The sequence below is a fragment of the Brienomyrus brachyistius genome, chromosome 6, assembly GCF_023856365.1.
Source record: "Brienomyrus brachyistius isolate T26 chromosome 6, BBRACH_0.4, whole genome shotgun sequence".
Taxonomy (NCBI): Eukaryota; Metazoa; Chordata; class Actinopteri; order Osteoglossiformes; family Mormyridae; genus Brienomyrus; species Brienomyrus brachyistius.
This window is the reverse complement of record NC_064538.1, coordinates 6887874-6893873: the sequence shown is the minus strand read 5'-3', so window position 1 is coordinate 6893873 and position 6000 is coordinate 6887874. Positions and strand designations below refer to the sequence as shown.

Genomic DNA, 6000 nt, shown 5'->3' with positions numbered 1-6000 from the left:
TTGCATTTTACTACCTCTGGGGGTGTGAGATTTCAGGCTCTGTCAAAGTCATTACAAAAGTCATTAAAAAACCATTAATATCTCTTCCGCACATAATTTTGTCTCTAATGTCAATGGATCTGATGACATTTGGGTTGTAGGCCCCTTTAAGCCGACTCCTTATGCCCCAGATGAGGGGAGATGCCGATTGGTCACCTCGGTCCCTGGGTTCGTGTGTAAATGACTTAACAGGGAGACGACAGTGACAGTTGTGTAGGGACACAAGAGTTAAAATTCTGTTCTCACCCAGCCCACTGAACACATGGGTGAGGAGTCACCAGCACATGGCTGATGGAGCTGGAAGCTGTACACTTGCCTGCCACTTTGTAAAAGACCGAAGCAATCAACACCCGATCAGAATGTGGCTGATCCAAGGGGGGGGGGTGGGCAGGCGGGGAGCACAGAAGCAAGCAGTGCCAGACTCCGAGCCTCCATTCATGGACTGGGGGGCTGCCGCCTCCTCCTGCTTGCTCAGGTCAGCTTACCCCCCAGCACTGTCTGGTCTCAAACTGCCAAGCTTGCAAATTTGTACGAAGTTGTGGAAATGAAACTGTTATTTATAAGTGTAGCGTGTTTTGCAGCTTGATTTACTTCAAATGGGTTTTAAGAGGATGTTCCAGAGAGTCTGCTAACACCATGGCATTGCTCAAAAGTTTTTTTTTTTTTTTGTTTTGTAGATAATTTGCTAGATGAGTCAGGGTCATCTGTAAGATAAAACGTACAATCGCTCAGTAAGAGCTAAGTGAGATTTCATTGACTCTCTTTTCCCATTTAAGCCGAAAATGTACGCGGGGAAGAGATCAAAACAATAATTCCCTTTGTCATGACAGAGGTGAATGGCTTATCAAAGGAAGAGAGAGGCGTTAAAAATCTCTAACCGGAAGACAGTGCTGGGAGAGGCCTGTGCGCGACACATTCAGTCAGCTTAGTGGGAACCTCCGGCGCTAACAGTTGCTTCAGGAACCATGACTGTACGGGGTTACAAAAATGCCCACATTATCAGCGCGGCGCAAGCACACTAGAAGAACCGCTTCGGTTGAATCAAGAAAAGACTGAAGCTTGCATTGGCCTAGTTGTGTGTTAGCAGAGCTGACCGAAGTATTAATTAGAAATCCTACAAATGAAGAAAAATATGAGTGTGTGTATTTGCCCTGGGACCTCGCTGGAAACTCAGCATATGGCAGCAACTCCCGACCACAGAAAGGCATTGTGACGATGTCAAGCACACAATCCTCAACAGCTCATTCCCAGCCTTGAGACAGAAGACGCAGCAAATCCGCGGAATGCCTGTGTTTCGCCCCTAATTTATTTTTGCCTATTCAACACTTTGTAAACAGTACTTGTGTTTTTTTCAACCCTCCTGCCGATGAGAGCTAAAGTTTGCCAAAAGAACCATTTGGACTGACAAAATAAAAGGGGGGGAGAGATTTTGAGTGTGGTAACTGGAATTTGGACCATGTTTCCAGCATAGCCTTTGTTCGGCTGGGGAAGATGTACATGACAGAAACTGAAAATGCCCTGATGTGGCAAACTACCTGATATATCTCCGGAGGCTGATACTCACCATGTTCCTGCGTGTTCCTGCTGAGGCCGCGTGTGCTCATTCTGTGAAAACGTGTGAAAATCGTAAAGGCATGTGCTGTTTTTGGAAGAACTGCAGCATATGTGTGGAAATCTTCAGCCTCTCTGGCACTGGAACTGAAGTTTGATTATCACTGTCGTCTTTTTCGTTTCTGAATTTTCTCTCAAACACAATTCCAACTGACTGCTTATTATAAATGATTTTCCTGTGCATTCTCATTTTTTTTATAGCTCAGTTATGTATCAGTAGGTCAAAATATATTATGCTGTCACCCAGTTTTTAGGGACTTAGATAAAACATGTACTGTAGTGCGATTCATTGCATTTCACCAGCATGTACAAGTTTGATTATTCAATGTTTGAAAAGTTCCTCACATTGTTACTGCTGGTTAACCAAATAGAATGATGTATTCCAGTATGAAACCAAAAGAAATGAAAAAAAGCAAAGAGAAATTCTTTCTTAGCTTCGAACCCGCATCAGAAATTGAAAGAAGTAGCTGAATGAATAATACAGAAGATGTAAGGAAGCATGTTTTCTCTGATGGACGGGGGAATTCACAGAATTTACTCAAACAGTGAGATAAAGAAAAAAAGAAAAACTCGAGGCAGCTGAATATCAAACAATAAGCATCCAACTTCTGTGTCCTGAACAATCGCATATTTGGGTCATTCCCAATCTGAAGACGCTACTGTGAGATCCAGTGCAACCATCTATGGATCCTCAATGCGCCAACTTCTGCTCCATCTGTATTCGTGCGGCAACCAGATGTACAGTTTCGGTACAGAGGTGCCTGCTGGCAAACAGTCCCCACACCCGTGGGACTGTCCCTCGGCAAGAATATCCCCTTCGCCCATATGTCAAATAATGCCTTATAACCGAGATTTAACCGAGTCAAGGAGCTGCAGCAGGCATACACAGATTAACGGCAATGACCACGCGGGGATTAGCGTGAGACGGGGAGCAGAGATTAAACCCAGGCCGGAAAATTCCTTCATCGCATGGCATGAGAAGCAGTATGGGCCCTTAACAGGTCTGTTTTGGTGCCATCTACCATCTCCTGTGACTCCTTCCTCTGGGGGCAGGAGTGTGACAGGACTAAAGGCTCGAGAAAGCGACGTATCACGCTCCTTTGTTGCTGCCGTGTCACTGGAATGCCGGGGAAATAAAACGACGATGTAGTCAAGGGCTCGCGGAGGCTCCTGACACCGTCTCTTGACATTCTTTGTAGCAAGGCAGTTTTATTATTATTGTTGTTGTTTTTTTGTTTTTTTTTTGTAAATTGCAGACGTCGTCGTCTCAGAGCCGGTTCTGTGAACTTGCGATTTGTATCCGCAGTTACGGCCCTGCAGTGTTTGGACGCTCTGCAGGCTCCATGCAACCCCGGGAGGAAACACGAGTAATAAAGGAGGCACCTGTCATTCAGAGACCACAGGTGGGCGCCGAGAAGGACATTCTGATGATTTTTATCAGCCTGCGTTTCAGTATGTTGCACCGACTCTCTTTAAATGTCAGATATTAGCTGTTTCTGGAACAGTCTCTAAAATATTGGCGGTGCTGAGGCGATGTCTGAGAGAGCCTGTGTGGGCTGGGCTGCAGTGTGATCTGACTCAAAACCAAAGCCCAGCTCGCTCTCTCACATGTGTGTGGGCAGCTTCCAGATGGCTCCTTTCGCTCCGCACAAATGTCACTCTCACAATATATGAGTGGTGCTGTAAAAAGCAGGTATTTCTTTGATGGAGCTGGCAGAGGGGGGGGGGGGTGAGTCGCATAACATTTCTTTGCTCCTCTATGTAATGTAAAGAAAAAACATCTGAGCCGTTGATCCACTCTTTAGTGACCTTTACAGCGTGACATAATAACCACCAATTGTCGCAGATACAGCGACTCTATCTCTGCTGCTATTCTTTAGTGGCATAGAAATGATGAATATAACTACTCATCCCCGTTGCTATTGGTCAGAAACAAAAAAAATGGTTTAGTCAGCCACTTTTCTCTTGCTGCTATTGGTCAGAGACATAAAAGGTGCTCCTGAGAAAGTGGGCTTTGTAGAAACATGTATCACTTTAGATTGATTAGCATTGTTGGTAATGATTGTTGTTACTTTACTTGTTTCACCATATTTGTACTATAATGGAATATTTACGGATTTTTAATAACTTTGGCTACAATATGGCAGCAATCCTTTATAACTTCCTTAAATTGAATTAACAGGCTGTAGTGTGGGAAGCTGGTTGGAAAAAGTAACTGGATCATATCGTTACATGTTTTAATCGTACATTTCATTGGTGCGCGTAGATTTTTATTTAGCTTTATACCAGATGCTGTCATTCAAAGTAACTTATGCTGATAGCTGTTTATTCCCCTTGCCTATTTATGGCATCAGAGAGTTTTACTGAGCTGTTCAGTCTAAGTGTCTTGTTTCAAGTGCTACCCCACACTCCAGCATGTGGCATATGTACCTATAATGCTCTTAACTAAATTCCATGTTACCCTACAGCCAGGTACCACGGTCAGGCGAAGCCAAGCGGCGCTGTGAAGTGAATCCAGTAGCACAGAACAGGAGAAGAGCATTTAGTGTAAGAGTGGGTGGCAAATGTCTTGTTTCAAAATGCTTCAGAGTTTTACAATGAATAGTGACAAAAAGAACAAGCATGACAATTATGAAAAAAAATGTTTGTAGTTACAATGACACTGTGAGCACGGCTGTCGACCCCCCATGTGCCGGCAAACATTACCGCCACCAACGCTTCACCTGCAAGGACACCCATTTGTTGGATGGATCTGAATTAAATAAATGCAGGTAGGATAATGCAGACCTTTTGCTATTCTTTTTCTAAGAATTACAGTATTAGATCGGCTGTGTAAAAGTCAGCCAGGTCGCCTTGCAGGCGTAATTGGAGTGGCTCTCTATGAACAGCTAGCGTGGACGTTCGAGTGTGTCTGCTGTTCAATGAGAGAGAGGCTCATAATATGCTGATAGAGTGTCTGGCAAAAAACCGAAGCGTTTGCAAATATTATTCTGCCAGTTTAAAGCCAGTTTTGAAATTAAACCAATGTGAAAAACTCTGTTAGTGTCCTGCAGGCCTTGATTCCAAGATGTCACATGAAAAACAAAGTAGTACGCATGTTGGTATTAGACGTATACAATCTGTTTATTACTTATTATTTTATGATTGGCAAAAATGGAGTGAGGGCTTTAAGTATTTCCATGTACAGATAGCATTAAAACACAAAACACTTCGTTAAAATGTAGTGTGGAATGTGACCAACTCTCCTACCTGTTTTTTTTTTTATGATTTCACAGATGCTTGTTTATATACATGTATTTTTTTTCTTTTATGAATTCTTTTTTTATCATTTACCAAGTGGGTCTGCTGCCGAAGTCACCCTGAACACGAGACTCCGGTGATCAGGCACTGGAGGAGCTGAGAAGACAGTTAATGCCACAAAAGACACATTCTTTTAAAAAAAAAAAAAAACACCTTTCTGACGCAAGCTTGGAGGTGTGACTGCGACAGCAGCATCTTTGCTTTCTCTCCACCAAAGATCTGGAATGTCTGCTAGTAGACCATTAACACCTTTTTTTTTTTTTTACTCCGACAAGCAAAGAGTGCGCTTCCCTGACAGCGAGCGAGCTTTTCCACGACTCGGGGAGTGCGCATGACACAGTCTCTCTTCGACACCCCAAGGAGACACCTTCCATCGCTTGTCACAGTCACATGCGAGGTTCCGGAGATCCGCTGTGCAGTCAAAGTGAAGACACTCCTGAGTACACATGACTGTTAGAGATTCCCCCCGGAGTACAACCCCCCCCCCCCCCCCCCACCCCAAAAAAATATACGGCAGCTTGGCTCTGTGCTGTGTCGAGGATCTCACCTTCTAAGCACAGACAGACTTGGAAGCATCCACAATTTCTGCCTAACATGGAGGATAGTCCATCCATCCATCATAGACCTGCATATCTAGCACAGGATCGGGGGGGGGATAATTAAATGTAAAAATAAAGCGTTTAATCCTTCAAGTAATATATCACCTGTAGTGGCTCTTTTACTTAAGTTGTATAACGTTATTGTATTGTATTTGGTACAGCATTCATGTGTACTTAATTTGATGGCTCACACATTTTGACATTCTTAGCTCTGACTATCTTTAATCAACAGCAAACCCTTTAAGAGACACTGAACATTCCACCCTTGCAACAGTTGCAAAGGTGGCCATTTTTGGCCCTGGGGAGATGCGAGAGTGCTGACCTCCCCAGCACCACAGGAACAGAAGCTACAAGATATTTTTTTGAAATATCAGCAAATAGCTACAATACACAAGTCTACAGGCCAGGTTTGCATTATGCTTAAAGTAGTTGTACTGATTATGTTGTCGAG

At 43.6% G+C, this 6000-nt stretch overlaps 1 long non-coding RNA gene across 1 annotated transcript; it reads left to right on the top strand.

Annotated features, from left to right (window-relative positions):
• The first annotated feature begins 2899 nt into the window (after positions 1-2899).
• On the top strand, positions 2900-5365 carry LOC125745558 (uncharacterized). Its single transcript, XR_007398698.1, has 4 exons — positions 2900-3053; positions 4119-4197; positions 4302-4421; positions 4988-5365. It is a non-coding gene; the product is annotated as an uncharacterized LOC125745558 (long non-coding RNA).
• Positions 5366-6000: the final 635 nt, after the last annotated feature.